The following is a 16,643-nucleotide window of genomic DNA, read 5'->3' as shown; positions in this document are numbered from 1 at the left end:
AGAAATATTAAATAACTTGACAAAGAAGGAAAAAAATTACTCCAAAGCTAAATTAAACACCTATTCAAACTGTGTCAAAGAAAGAAAGACGTTATCTGACCCACAAACAGACTCAAAGTTGACCTCCCACAGGCCTGCAGTGAAAGAAGCGGTAAAGAATGTGCATCAGGAAGAAGAAATGTGAACCCAGGAAAACATGACAGGAGTCAGGAGGAAAGGAACAAACAGTCTGTCTAATTTAGTATTAGTTTTAAACCAAGACATTAAAAACACATTCGAACCAAAATTCCAGATGATTACCACATGGAAGAATAGAGGAGAGAAGATTTAGCTAAAAAATAACTCATTTTTAGGGAAAATATAAATACTAAGATACTCTATTATTGTTTAACACATTGCTCTCAGAAACTGATAAATCTGTGGGGTAAAAGTAAGTAATGATAAAGAGGATTTGAAGAGTGCAACATGCTCGATCAGGCAAATAGACAAATCCCAACACACTGGCTTATTGTGAGACTTGTGATGCTGAAAACAGTCGTTCTCCTGACAGCATGATACCACAATGGCATATCAATTTTCATCAATCAAATTTCCAACACATATAAATCTAAAAACAGGGAAAATCCAGTATTTCATTATATGCAACTGTGATTCAACGTGCAACAAATACCAGAAAAATAGAGACCCAGAAGTAGGCGTCTTTTTTGAGAATTGTTTTAAGCCAATGAAATAGAGGTCTTAATTTTGGGCATACCATCCAGAGGCAAAATATCACACGTATATAACATACATAAAGACTCCATAGCTATTATTTTAAAACTTTAGGATAATGTATCGCACCTTGAAAAGTCTGCACAAATCATTTAACAAAGGCCCTCTTTCTAAGTGTGCAATTTAACCCTAGACAAATTTGCCCTGGGGGTTGGGGGTTTATTATCTTTTTTTTTAATCACCTGATATTAGCCTCTAGTTTTTATTTCATATCATGTGTGGGCTCAGACAACTCTATTGACTTTCTTTTAGTATGTTGAATTAACATCGTCTAAAGTGCAGATTTATATGCTGTCTTATAATCAGGCAGGGGAAACATTTGCCAGTGATACACTATGTCTATCACCACAATACAATCTATAATACAATCAAGCATAAACAGATGCAATCACTTCACATAAAGTCTAAAAATATATCAATTTACCTACAAACTTTTATCTGATTTCCATCAACTCTTATACCTCTAGTCATAGCTATCTTTAGGACTTTATCAATAGGTCTTGGTCTTATAATTTTGGATACGGGAAGCATTCTCAGCCAGACGTAATGTCCATCTTCAAAATGCATTCAGGCAAAGTTGATACAACCTCTTCATATAAAATGAGCTTAAGCATTCCAACCTTCATAATCTTATCAACACATTTTTATATTTTCTCAATTTAATTGTAACCTGAGTCAGAGTCTTAAAGTTAGTCATTATTTTATTTTTGTATTTCTTTATTAATTTAGTCTTTTTATAGGTACCAATAAAACAATTATGGTAAGAACTCTCAAATTTTTTTTTTTACAATTTAGAAGTTTTTCTAATTTAAATGATCCGTCATCTGACCACATTGACGAGTAGGATCTTAAGAGTGACTCAAACCAACAAGTCTTTTACAGCTTAACCATGGACATAAGAGCTGTCCCCAAAAGAGAGTGCAAAAGAAGCAGTCCTCATAAGATCCAAAAAGTTCACTGCCAAAAATAGTCTAAGAAAACAAAGGCCTGTATTGCACAGGCAGAGTGCACTAATAAGCAATGGAGGGTGAAACAACAAAGAGCCCTAATGAAAGAAATTGGGACCCCTTATGACAAACTCCCCTGAGAGCTGACACAGCCAGACAAAGAGAGTGCTTCCTGGAAACCCAGTATATTCAACTAGCCACCGAGATGTACGTGCATCCTCTTGATGGCAGAGATCAGAAAGGTCACAGAGCCAAGCTCTCAAGACATAGACGTTTCATTATTTTTTTAAGGATCATGTTATTACAATAAACAAAATACAAAATAGTAGGTAAGATGTTTTGAATTTATATAAAAATTACAAGGAAATTTTTTCCAAATTTTTGCGTGGGGAACTTGAATTTGCTTCCGTGAGCATAACAGTTTTACCTCAGGTTTTTGGCTGAAATTATTATGAACAACTTCTAACAAATAATTTTTAATAATAATCTGAAAATTAATTTTTACAGCATTTATATATTTAAAGGAGTTGAAATTAAATTTAAAGAAATGATAGTAAAGCTATTCTTTTGACAAATGTCGATATTGAAATTTCTTGTTAAAATGAAAATAGAATTCAAATCCAGTTGAATGTTTACGTTACATATTTCAAAATCAGATAAATCTCGAATTTTCTGAATGTTCATGCATTGTTGGATAGTCATGTTCCAGCCTACACATCAGTAAAATAACAATTAGCAGAAAGGTACAGACATATAGGATAAATATGAAGACAGATTTGGGAGCCGGCATGGAGCTGCTTTTTCCAGGAGATGTTGCCAGTCCCACCTCTCTATCAATTCTTGCTTGACTGCATCTCCACGGACACCTGGAGCATGTGCCATCCTGCAGCGTCATGACTCCTTATCCACAATGAGGCTGTTGAAGTAGTTGTGCTCCCACAGGCCAAACCAGCAGGTTGTGGTGAAGCAGAGAGCAGAGCAGTGGATGTTGGGGTTATTCTCTGCGGGGTCCGTGGGGCCTGCCATCAGACCTTCTCTGCATGGGCTGCTTTCTGAAGAGTGCCTCGGGAGGCTGCCCGTGGTCAGAGCCTACCAGACCAGAGTGGCCAGCTGCCTCACCTTTGTCCCCATGTTTCTTGGCACATATATACTTCGCACTCTGATTGCAAAGCTCTTTTTGTTCACCACTGTTCCACTAGAAGAATGTCTGCTACAGAGTAGGTGCTTAGTAATATTTGTTGAATGAATGACAATAAACTGTCCAATATGTTATATTACCATATTCATCTTTATCTCAACATAAAACCTTTACTTTGTCTTTGTATGTCTAAAAAACTGACATTTACAGCAGCACTATTTGCCATAGCCAAAGTTGGAAACCACCCAAATGTCCACTGAGGGATGAATGGATTATCAAATGTGATATATCTATATATTGGAATGTTATTCAGCCTTAAAAAAGGATGAAATTCTGACACGTTACAACCAGGATGAACCTTAAAGATATTATGCTTAGCGAAATAAGGCAGATACAAAAGGAGAAATATTACATGATTCCACTTATAAGAGATACTAAGAGTAGTAAAATTTATAGAGATAGAAAGTAGAATAGTGGTTACTAGGGGCTGGCGAGAGGAGGTAACGTGGAGTTATGATTTGATGGGTACAGAGTTTCGATTTGGAATGATGTAAAAATAATTCTGGAGATGAATGGTGGTGATGGTTGGGTGAATGTGAATGTACTTAATGTCACTGAATTATAAACTTAAAAATAGTTAAAAGGTAAATTTTATGTTTTGTTTACTTTACTATGATTTTTTAAAAAGGTGACTGTCAGGATTTGTGTAGAATAAGGGAACATGTTTCACCTCAAAGAAGTATCCAGGTCTGTACCTTAAAAAAAAAAACAGAGAACTTCAAAATGTTTTGAAAATGGCTTCTTATGACATTCATCATTGAAAGTAAAAGTTGTAGAGGCCAGGTGGCCCTAACTGCAGATGGAATGATGAGCTATTGAAACAATAATTTCCCTCCAACAAACATTTAAGGCTAGTGACTTGTCACATTATGTCCTTTATAAGGAAATATTTTTAAGCTATTACCAATCTCAAACAAATTTCTGTAAAATCATGAAAATATTATTTTTTCCTCTTGTTAAGAAATAAAAATAAAATGTTATATATGTGTTTAAAAGTACTACACAGGGAAGAAAGAGTAAAAAAAAAGGAAAAAAAATAAGTCATCTAACTTAGTAGCAGTTATATTTGTGTAGTGAGACCACAGATGGCTGTAAAAAAATTTCTCTCTATGTTTCTGTATTGTTCAATTTTTCTGTAACGAGTGTACTTTTAAAAACATCTACTGAAAAAGGACCTTGGAATTCTCTTCAGAATGTCCACTTATATCTTTTTCAAGGATAGTAACTCTCCTCTTATTTATTTTTAATTGAGGCTAGGATTTTGGAATAAGCCTGTTTCAAACTATTTATTATCCATTACCAGTCAATAACAGTGTTTTAAGCATTGCCTTGCCAATCTATAGACTTCAAATATTTAATTTACTATTTGCTGGAGTAAAAGATGCATTAACTACTCCTGCCCCATATCTTCATTTTCCTGGTTGTAAACCTGAGACCCTGTGCCACAGATTTTGCCCCTGAAGAGGTGCTTCTACAGGCTCTTAGGAGGTTCTGGGTCTGTTGACTCTCTGGTGGGGAAGACTGTGCCAGGGAGGAGTGGGAAGGAGCAGAAATGGGGAATTGAGAATGGGGCTGAGGAAGTTAATGCTTATAATTTTTACTTCATTTTGTTTTGTAAAATTGAGATCCAACGAATACTCCGGCAAATATGTAAGTAGCTACATGGGAGGCCCAGGTGCATAAGGACCAGCAACCACATTGACAAAGGACCATTGATCTTGTCCACATAAAGTTAAGAAAAAATTGGGCTAGGAAGATCACTGGATATGAAGTCAGAGAGCAGAGTTTTATTTATTTATTTTTTCAATTTTTATTATTATTATTTTTTTGTGAGGAAGATTAGCCCTGAGCTAACATACGATGCCACTCCCCCTCTTTTTGCTGAGGAAGACTGGCCCTGGGCTAACATCCATGCCCATTTTCCTCCACTTTATATGGGACACCGCCACAGCATGGCTTGACAAACGGTGCGTATGTCCGCTCCCGGGATCCGAACCTGCGAACCCCGGGCTGCCACAGCAGAGTGTATGACCTTAACTGCTATGCCACTGGGCCAGCCCCAAGAGCAGAGTTTTAGATTCAACTTTGTCACTAACTTTCTGTGTGATCTCCAGAAGCTACCTTGCTTCTAGGAGGGCCTCATTTAGAAAATAGAATTATAATCATTTGTGAGCAATGAAATAAGGGTTATTTTATCAAAATTAAAATAGAATACAAATTTTTTTGCATTTATTACTATTATTCAAAATAACCAGAAAGATATGGTCTCTATCCTTAGGAAATTTCCAATCTAATAAAGCATAGCTAATGTATAAATGACTAAAATGTATGACAGAATATAATAGCCATAAGAAGCAAATACATGGTTTGGTGGAGACTCAGTAAATAAAGAAGGAAGGAAAGAAAGAAAGAAGCTTCATATTGGATTAGGGCAGTGAATGGTTTCGTGGAGGAGGTGATCCTTGAGATTGGCAGTGAAGGTAGGACTTGGACATCTAGCAATGGTGAGAAGAATACCAGGTAGAGAGAATGGCACAGGAAGAGCATGACGATGTGACAAACAAGTGGTCTGATTTAGCTGGGATTACAGGAATTATGAAGTAAAGTGGTGGGAGATATGGATAGAAAAATCGATGGAGTCAGATTACGGCCTATTTAGTTTGGGGAGTTGGGGCATTATTCTTTCTGTAGGAAGAGGCCACCATTTATAACATGTAGGCCTACCCACCTGGAGAGGTGGCTTTGTGTAGGATAGTCAGGAAGGAAGAGCGACTAGAGGTGAGGGGACCTGGTAGGAGCTGGTGCAATAGCCTGGGTGAGAATGATAGCGATGACTAAACAATAAGGACAATTAATATGTATTGAGTTCTTACTATGTTCCAGGCACATTCTGTGCATTATCTCATTTCATTCCACACTGCAGGTACTATTATTTAACATGCTGTTGCATTTGAAATAATTGAAACTCGAGAGTTTTAATAACTTGCTCAAGATTAAGAGCTGGTGTTCAAACCTAGAAATGTCTTTGTGCAAGACACATGTTCTTCAACAGAGCAAAGATTTGAATTATAGCCTTTCTTACAGCTTCTGATTTTTATAAATTAATTTAATCTCCTGGGTTTGCCAGGTTTTGTTGAATTGGAACACATTTTTGTTTTTTTTTTGTTTTGTTTTCTTTTGTAGGGCAAGAGATCAAACCCCAAGAAGACAGGATAGCATCCAATGAACAGATAACGCTAGAAAGTGGCCCTCCTGTCTTATATCAATCTACGGAGGCATTGCTCATCCCCAGGGTCAGTGCTTCTTTGCTTCCTGACCTGGATCAGGCCCTAGGAGCTAACTTTCAGAGCTGAACACTAATTATCACCCAGGAAGTTTTGTTATTTTAAATTGCCTTGATTAATTAGTTCCTCTGACATTGTTTAGGAATGAACTAATAATTTCTTTCAAGGTTAGTAATTGCCCGTCTCTGTGCACCCATTCAGTCTTAATGATGCTCAAGGTGTCTTGTTAGAAAGAGGATCAGTAACCATGTTGGGCCTTGGAGCCTCAGTCTCACACTGGCAAGAATAGTTTGTCAGCATTTTGCTGTAATGGTTTCTCTGAAGAATTAACTACTCATTGTTCAGGCTTCAAACTCCTATATAGTTTTTTGAGTCACAGAAATGTTAGAAGTGAAAACTACCTTACAGATAGCCTGGGCTGAGCCCTGTCTTTGTCTGGTGAGGGAGCTAATAATCAGAGTGAGGAACTGATCTGTTCAAGGTCATCGAGTTAGAAGCACAATCATGTTAAGAACTCGATCCTCCTGATGTTTAGGGCAATTACTCCTTCGAGGGCCCCATGGTACCTGCTCATACAAAAAGGAAGGAAAGAAAAGAGGGAAGGAAATGAAGGAAGAAAGGAAATCTCAAATAGCCATCACACTAAAAGGGAAATTTAACATTTTATGATTAACTCATGACTATTCCCAAAGGAGCTTCCGATAAAAAAAAATAAAGATGATTACATTCTTGAGGGATTTTAGAAATTTGCAGTAGAGAAGTACAAGAGATTTTTTTTGGAAAGAGAGTCAGTGCTTCTTGGTACTTTCTGATGAAGACAACAAGGGAAAGGAAATAGTTTTGAGCACTCAAATAATGATCAATATAGCACAGGGAAATAATTAAATTTGCTCCCCTTTTCTTTTACTCTGTTCTCTTCTACTCCATTTTTTTTTTAAGTGGATCTTTCCTCTGAGAGATGTTTGATTGATATAATCTTCTGAATGTATATAGCTATGCTATACACACACACACACAAAATAGAGCAAATATACGACAGAGAAAACATTGTACTAGCTTGGGGGGAGGCCCTGAAATATTGAAATGATAAGTTTAAATAGTTAGATATTACAATGCTAAGATTTAAGATAAAAATAAGAGGATTGCAATAAAAAGTCATGTGGAATTATGCAAAAGAGTGATAGGGGACCCCAGTCTTACAGCGTACACGGTAGTAAACTCAAAATGGATTAAAGACTTAAATATAAGACCTGAAACCATAAAAACTCCTAGAATAAAACACAGGGGAAAAGATTCTTGACGTTGATCTTGGCAACGATTTTTGTATATGGCACCAAAAGCACAGAAAACAAAAACCAAGATAAACAAGCAAAACTACATCAAATTAAAAAGCTTCTTCAGGGGGCCGGCCCAGTGGCGCAAGTGGTTAAGTGCGCGGTCCAGTGCTGCGTGTCAGGGCCCAGGGTTCGCCGGCTCACATCCCAGGCACACACTGACACACCGCTTGTCAAGCCATGTTGTGGCGGCGTCCCATATAAAGTAGAGGAAGAGGGGCATGGATGTTAGCCCAGGGCCAGTCTTCCTCAGCAAAAAAAGAGGAGGATTGGCAGATGTTAGCTCAGGGCCGATCTTCACAAGAAGAAAAATAAAATAAAATTAAAAAAAACTAAAAATCTTCTTCAGGGGTCGGCCCCGTGGTGTAGCAGTTAAAGTGCACGCACTCCACTGCTGGTGGCCCAGGTTTGGATCCCGGGCGTGCACCAATGCACCGCTTGTCTGGCCATGCTGTGGCAGGCATCACATATAAAGTGGAGGAAGATGGGCACAGATGTTAGCCCAGGGCCAGTCTTCCTTAGCAAAAAGAGAGGAGGATTGGCATGGATGTTAGCTCAGGGCTGAGCTTCCTCACAAAAAAAAAAAAAAACCTTCTTCACAGCAAAGGAAACAATCAACATAATGAAAAGGCAGCTTACGTATTGGGAGAAAATATTTGCAAATCATAAATCTGATGAGTTAGTATCCAAAATATATAAGGAACTCAAACAACTCAATAGCAAGAAAAAAAGACCTAATTAAAAAATCGGCAGAGAACCTGAATGTTTTTCCGAAGAAGATATATAAATGGCTAATAGGTATAGAAAAAGATGTTCAACATCACTAATCATCAGGGAAATGCAAATCAAACCACAGTGAGATATCACCTCACAACTGTTGGGATGACTATTATCAAAAAGACAAAAGGTAACAAGTGTTGTCAAGGATGTGGAGAAGAGGACTCATGCATTTTTGGTGGGAATATAAATCGTTACATGCATTATGGAAAACAATGTGGAGGTTCCTCTAAAAATAGAACTACCGTATGACCCAGCAATCCCCACTTCTGAGTATATATCCAAAGAAAATGTAATCAGTACCTTGAAGAGATATCTGAGCTCCCATGTTCATTGCAACATTATTCACAATAGCCAAGATATGGAAATAATCAGTGTCCATCAATAGATGAATGGATAAAGCAATTGAGAGATATATATCATATATATATCACCAAATATATATATAACTTGCTTTAAAAATGAAGGAGACCCTGTATTTTATGACAACATGGATGAATCTGGAGGATATTATGATAAGTGAAATAAGCCAGACTGAGGAAGAAAAATACCACGTGATCTAACCTACACATAGAATCTAAAAAAGTCAAATTCATAGAAGTAGAGAGTAGATCAGTGGTTACCAGGGGCAGGGAGGTGGGGCAAATGGGGAGATGTTGGTCAATGGATAGAAAGTTTCAGTTATGTAAGATAAATAAGTTCTAAAAACTAATGTATAGCATGGTGACGATAGTTAATAGCATTTTATTTTATACTGGAAATTTGCTAAGAAAGTAGATCTTAAGTGCTCTCACCATACACACAAAAATAATAATGATGTGAGGAGATGCCTATGCTAATTAGCTTGACTGTAGTAATGATTTCACTATGTATATGTAAACCAAAACATGATATCGTGCACCTTAAATATATACAACTTTTTTGTGTGTGTGTGTGAGGAAGATCAGCCCTGAGCTAACATCCATGCCAATCCTCCTCTTTATGCTGAGGAAGACGCCCTGAACTAACATCCATACGGATCTTCCTCCACTTTATGTGGGATGCCGCACAGCATGGCCTGACAAGCGGTGCGTGGGTGCGCGCCCAGTTTCCGAACCCCGGCCACCAGCAGCGGAGCGTGAGCACTTAACCGCTATGCCACCGGGCCGGCCCCTATATTTAATTTTTATTAATAAAATAAAATTTAAAAAAGACATGGATGTTTATTTTCTCTCTTTTATATAATGAAATATACAGGTAATTTGTTGTCTATATTGGGTAATAGTTATACTATTTATTTTTTGGTTTATGTTTTTATATTGAAAAATAATATATGTTCATGGTAAACATTCCAATAAGATATGCGAATGAGTACACAATAAGAAGTGATCATCGCAGCCCAGACCTCCAGCTTCCTTCTCTAACATGGATCAATATTAATAGTTCCTATCTTTCCTTCCAGAGGGTTTTATCAATTTACAAGAATTTACATGAATATATCTTTGCACACACAGGCAAATGGAAAGATATTGTACACACTGTTCTGTCCATTGCTTTTTGTAATTTCAAAAATAACCCAAAGATGATTAAGTTTCAGCACATTAACTAATCAATTAACTAACTCAACAAATATTTACCAAGTGCTTCTGTGCTGAGTGCTATGCAAGGGACTACGCTAGGGAGGGCATATAATACATTGGTGAGCAAAAACAGATATGGACCCAGCTTTCTTAGGGTTTACAGATTAGGGAAGAGACAGGAAACATATGACCGCAAATACATGTAAATTCTTCAACATAATTAAGTGCTGCAAAGTTGGAATTCTTACTCACGGATATTTTGAAAGATATGGATTCTACAAAAGCATTTAGTGTAGCAGAGCCTGGCTAGTAGAAGATGCTTCTTCCTGAACAAATGTGTGGATATATTAAATGTGTGATATTACTTTTACACACCACAAGGTGGCAAAAATTCTCCAAGAAAGATGTCTTTTCCCTGTTAAGCTATAGTTGGAACGTATTTTTTGCCTCTTCATGTATGGATAAACGATTACATAAAAAGGCAAAAGTTTTAAATATATCATTTATAAGCAATGTCATTAATTATATTTAATATATTTATAAAGATAGACAAACCATTTTTAATTCTTTTTTATTTCTATTACATAGGTTACATTAACACATGCCTGTTACTAAAAAAAGTCAAAAACTGTAAAGAATATAGAGGAAAAATGAAAACCTCCTTCAACCTTCCCCTTCATCTTTGGACCCCTTCAAACTCAACACTCTTCTCATGAGATAACAACCACCTACTCCCACCTTTTTAAATAAACTATGTTTTTTTAGAGCAGTTATGTTTTCACAGTAAAATTTATTGGAAAGTATAGACAATAATTTCTTTTTAACAGATCTTTTTTCCCCTTTCAATTTGCCTCTAAACAATATTGTAATATATATCTGCTAGCAATTACATTTTCCACAATTAAATTATCTTCCTTAAAGGTAGGGGTTACATTTTTGTTTGTTTTTGATTTTTAACAATTGCAATTCCTGTTTAGTTGTTGGGTTTTTAATATATATTTTTTTGATTTTTAAATGAATGACCAATTTTAATTGGGATGGGCTAGACTATATTCCATTTCAAGTTCTGGGACGTGTCATCTTTCTGCTAATTGGTGACTTGGAGAGCCAGTTTTCTTCCTTCTTTCGGCATCACCGTCACCGAACATGGCCGCTGGGATTTGGCAGAAGGGGAGGAGAAAGGATGGATGATGTGGATGATTGTGTATGGGGTTTTATTGTGTATTTATATTTCCAGAAATAGAAATGGTGTACCTCATTTTTGTCAAATCCTATTGGCCAGAATGTAGTCACATGATCCTAGCTTAGCTATAAAGTTGACTGGGGACTGTGATCTTCCTCTGTGTCTAGAAGAGTAGATGGGCTTGGTGAACATCTAGCCTGTCTATATTTAGTAGAAGGTAAGCTCCTTGAGAACAGGGGCACTTTTTTCCCTTTAAGATAAAATTAAATGGAAGGACAAAACATTACCCCACAAACGTTTGTTTACATTGATGCTGTTATTCACACTCACGATTCATAATCACTTTGCTTTGATTTGAAATTCTTTCATATGAAAACCAGTAATTGTTCATTTAGGATGTCTTCTCTCTCTCTCTCTCTTTTTTTTAATCAAAACAGCAATATAAAATATCAGTATACCCTTACTTACTTCCTTTTCTTGGCAGTGTTTTCATAAGTTTTACCTAGGTTTCTTCTTCTGGATATGTTCAAAATGATAAAATGAGACTTGATTTTAATGTTTGGCTGACAACTCTTTTCAGCAGTCAAATCTAGAAGGTCAGAGTTCTAAGGTACTCTAAAGGAAATTTCATCTAGCTTACCCTTTCTTGCCCAAATTCCTTTGGTAAAATCCATTTCAGAAACTGTCTACATCACTCTAGAAGTCCTTCATTTTGAGGGATACAAATCTGAAACCTGTAGCCCAATGGCTCTGAACCATGGACCCTACGGAGAATCTAACAGACCCTCTTGAACACATAAGCATGCAAACAAGATTTCTCCTGAACATTTTCAAGGGTGAATCTTGTACCCTTTGAGGCCCATCTATGTTTTTCCTAGTGAACAATGGACCCAAATTTAGACCTTCTGCTCCAGTAGAGGTAGAGAAAACCATTTTGGTGAAAAAAGGGGATAGAGGACTAAGTTTTAGAGCATCTAAGACTTACAAAGTGTGTTGCTAGGAGTTCCGATTATGCTGGCTCTGACATGAACTCTCTTCATGGTCTTGGGCAAGTCTTGCAACTTCTCACAATCACACTAAGCAATTGCTTTGCTCCGTAGTCATGACAACCTGAACTATAAGCAGCACAAGGACTCTTTCTACGTTGTTCACTTGTTCGCTGTTGGGTCTCTAGTGATTAGCACATAATTGGATAAATTGTCCATAGTCACTGTTCAATAAATATTTGGCCTGTGGGCTAAATGAGGCCTGAAATATTTCTATTTCATTCTATTTCTGATTTTGTCTAAAGTCAGCATCATGAAAATAAAAAGAGGAAAATTGGGCAAAAATAATTTCATTTATTCAGTCACTCATCTATGAACACTGAGCAAGTCTTCTTCTACTATCATTAGAATGGAGGTGAGGAAGGAGCTCCTGGAAAAGGGCATCATCAGGGCACAGGTATCTAGAAATGTGGCCTTGGTCACACATATCTGGTTCATGGTACACTGTGGGGTAAATGGACAAGAGAGATACAGACTCCCTAAAAGGATAGAAGGGGTTTTGTCACTTGTCACACTCTCTCTTCAGCTTCCTCCCCTGAGAAATAAAGCTATTTCATAAGTGCAAAGTGCAGAAAAGGAGTTAACCATTCACAAATACAGAAAGTCTTTCTTATCTAAGGAAGACAGATATGAGGAAAATGTCTATTGATGTGAATACACTAACATGGGAAACAAAACCAACATTTTCTAGCATATTATAATGAAGCATTTCACTGGAATAGATCTTGGAATATAAAACAAAGATCTTGAAATGCTACACAGAATTTCAACTATGGACCAGTTCATACACCTAGATAGTAAGAAATTAAGTATTGAAAGGGACATAAAATTTTCAACACCTCATTATGGTTATTCATGGCTCATTCACAAAGAGTGTTATTTTCACAAAATCCATTGGAGAACTTTCTCAGTTTTCTCAAAGGTTTCTCTTAACTTGTGTATCTCAATTCTCTTTGAAGCTCTATTAAAATGTAATCCATATTGGTTTTTCTTCAATTGTTAAACAGCCACATGTCAGATCTTCAGAGCTCAACAGATATATCTGCAATTTGAACATTTTTCTAACATGACAATTTCATTGTCATCAATTTTCATTATGTCTGTGTTGTATTTTCAGAAGATAACATTAAGAAGTAAACAAAATTCTGACCTTCAAATAAGTTGGCTTCTTTGTTGATCAGGTTATCTATTGTGAAGCCAAGAGGTATGTTTGAGTGTCCAGCATTTTCTAAGTTTTCATTTCTGTGAACACTTTTTGTGTTTTTATGTGTTTCTCAGCATAATCACAGAGTAATTAGGATTTGGATCATAAATACACATACAGAACCTCTATTTTACTCCATTTCCTCACTCCTCCAGGCTGGAGGTCTCTTGCATTTGGGAATATCAGAACAGAGCCCCTTTTCTTGGTGGGTGGCTGAATGTTATTGCCAATTTTTCTCTCCACTCTCCCATCTCTCATACTCTATTGATAGTACCAATGGGTGGAGATTTGTGAATAATGAGAGAGTGATTTTGCTTACCATAAAAGCTGCAATTCCTGAAATTTTAGTGCCCTGTCTCCCAAAAAAAGATACAAAAAACACATCAGGGTTCAAAATAGAGAAATTAAATGATAACATTCATACTAATTCTAAATTTATATATTGATTATTATATATTTTAAACAAAGTTCTAAACTTTACATGTATTAACTTATTTACCAAATTATTCAGAGAATGCTTAAACACAGTTGCTGTGCATTTTCTGTTTTTTAAAACAATTTCATTTTTTTGTGTGTGTGTGTGAGGAGATCAGCCCTGTGGTAACGTCTGCCAATCCTCCTCTTTTTTTTGCTGAGGAAGACTGGCCTTGGGGTAACATCCATGCCCATCTTCCTCCACTTTATATGGGACGCCGCCACAGTGTGGCTTGAAAGCAGTGTGGCGGGGCACGCCCGGGATCCGAACCCGTGAAGCCCAGGCCGCCACAGCGGAGTGCGCGCACTTACCCGCTTGCACCACCGGGCTGGCCCCCCAATTTCATTTCTTAAAGAAGTATTATTATCTCATACATTTTTCATTTTTCTCAATTGCATTATGTTTAGGAAATTTCCCCACTGCTCTGGACAGATTTTATCTCTTTGAACTGTTTGAAGTTTGAAGGAGATAACAGCCGTAACATGCTCAACCCTGTGCCAGGCATTTAGCAAGCACTTAGAATTGTAACTACTCCTTTGTTAGGATCTGAGAGTGGAGGACAAGTGTGGAGGGAACCCTGAATTCTTGGTGTTAACTGTGCTCTGTACAGAGTGTACTGCATTGGGGATCACCTGGTGCAAAGTGGGGGAAGTGACTAATTCTGTTTGTGCAGGGGTGCGGGGAATGTAAAATGTTTTAGGTTAACTCTTGACTTGAATTGTGTGGCATGAATAGAAGCAAACCAGATGGAGTAGTGTGCAAGAGCACTGCAAGCACGAGGAGCAGCATGTAGATATCTAAAGAGAGGTGGTCATGGTGGAGGCTTTTCTAGATGACAGCACAAGAGTTCTGAGGGTCTGCACCATCAACAGCATGGTGGTGGGGAATACCAGAAGATGTGGCTGGAGAGGAAGGCTATAAATTATGAGACTTCAGTGTCTTGTAAAGGAGCTTGACCCATTGTCTTGTCAAGTTGCCATATTGGTCTTAGGTTGTTGAGAGGGGCAGGTGATTTATAACAGGGCCACAAACAACAACAATAACATTTTTACCTCTTTTAGTTTCTACTTGTAGAAATGAAAACAACAAAGCCTCAATCTGTCTAGTCATTTTGTTTTGAATCTCCTCTATTACACAAGAGTCTCTAATAAATTGAAGAACACAGTCAGTGAGTATGAATCTGTTTCCTCTTCCCATCCTTCCAAAAACTGGCCTCTGGCCCCTGGTGCCTGACACAGTTGACCCAGCTGCTGAGATCAAAAGATGTGAGAACTGCAGGTTTAGGAGATGGTTAAGTAGGTTGCACATGATTGATCTACACCAACATACGTGTCTCTCTAATTTTTTTGACTCCTTCCTTTACAAAGAATGTAAGCGATGGTCTTGCATCTCATTTGTATTGAGTATAGGCCTCTGCTGATGTTATTTCTTGGTTTATCTTCTTTTATTCAATTTCCTGGGTACCCATTCCCCACAAGCTCCTCAGACCCTGACAATCAGCACAATCCCACATCAGGTGTATACACATGTCCTCCAAGAGCCGTCCTTCCACTCCACATCTGGATTGTGCTCGGATCTAATTCTCTCTTCGACCTGGAAGCAAAGAGGGATGTTGAGCGTAGGAACAGAGAAGATATTGACATATCCTGCAAGACATCTGTCCCTACAATGTCATTAAAAGATTTTTTTCCCTGAGAGAGAGGAAAGTGGCTGTTTTCAAAGACAAGGAAATTTCAGAGATATTTGTGTGTTAAAGGTTTCATCACCAACTCCTATATGTATATTACTTCCCAATTATCTCTCAGATATGACTATTTTTCAACAAATTGTTTACTATCACCCAGTCCAAGTACTATCAGCTATTGCATGGGTTTCCAAAATAGTCATCTGAACCTCTCTGCCTTCACACTTCTATTTTTCATGTTGTAAAGAGAGTTTTATTTGACCACAGCATGCATCTGATTAAACTCATCAGTGGCTTCCCAGTGCACTTAGAATATACTCTGAATCATTAACATGGACGCCCAGTCCCTATGCTGTCTGAACTTGCCCACCTCTCCTGCCTAATTCAGTGCAGCTGTATTTATCTTTCCAAAGTCCAGCCACTATGAACTTCCTTCCCTTCCTAGAATCCATGGTGCTTTTTCTCAAGTGGGATCCTTGCATTTCCTGTGACCTCACAAGACTACTCTCCCTACCCTCCCTGCAGCTGCCACCCCTACCATCATCACTCACTATGACTGGTGACCTCCTATTATTGTCATTCCGTTCTCAGTTTAATATAACCTCCTCAGACAAATCTTCCCTAAAGTCCCACACTATGTCAGATACTGTAGTAAAATCTTATGGCACCTTAATATTATGACTGCAATACTAGTCATAATTGATAATTATAAATGTATTTAATTATTTGATTAACTCCCCCATGATGCCATAACTTCCACAAGGGCAGGCACTGTATCTCCCTCTATTTTATTTTCATTTTTACTTCTGCTTGTTTTTTGATTTTTTTCACTGATATTTATTAAAACCTTTATATATGTTATCTCATTCAATCTTCACAACAACTTTATGAGGAAGACAAGTTATTTCCACTTTATAGATAGTAAAACTGAGGCTTGGTGAGTTTAAGTGCACTGCTCTTGGTCACACAACTCATGAGTTGTAGACCTGAGGTTCACTCTTAGACAGTCTCTGTCCTGAATTGTCTCTTGGCAATAACTAAGCCCACCTAAGACCTTACCTCGCCTCCCAGATGTATCTCCCCCAGCTTCTCCCTCAGTGCTGTGTACCTAGGTGTTGCATAATAAATATGTTTTGAATCAATGAGTATAATCATGTTCTGATGTAGAGATGAAGCTTCCT

Source organism: Diceros bicornis, assembly GCF_020826845.1.
Source record: "Diceros bicornis minor isolate mBicDic1 chromosome 3 unlocalized genomic scaffold, mDicBic1.mat.cur SUPER_3_unloc_1, whole genome shotgun sequence".
Classification (NCBI taxonomy): Eukaryota; Metazoa; Chordata; class Mammalia; order Perissodactyla; family Rhinocerotidae; genus Diceros; species Diceros bicornis.
The sequence above is the reverse complement of the archived record's forward strand: the minus strand, read 5'-3'. Positions refer to the sequence as shown.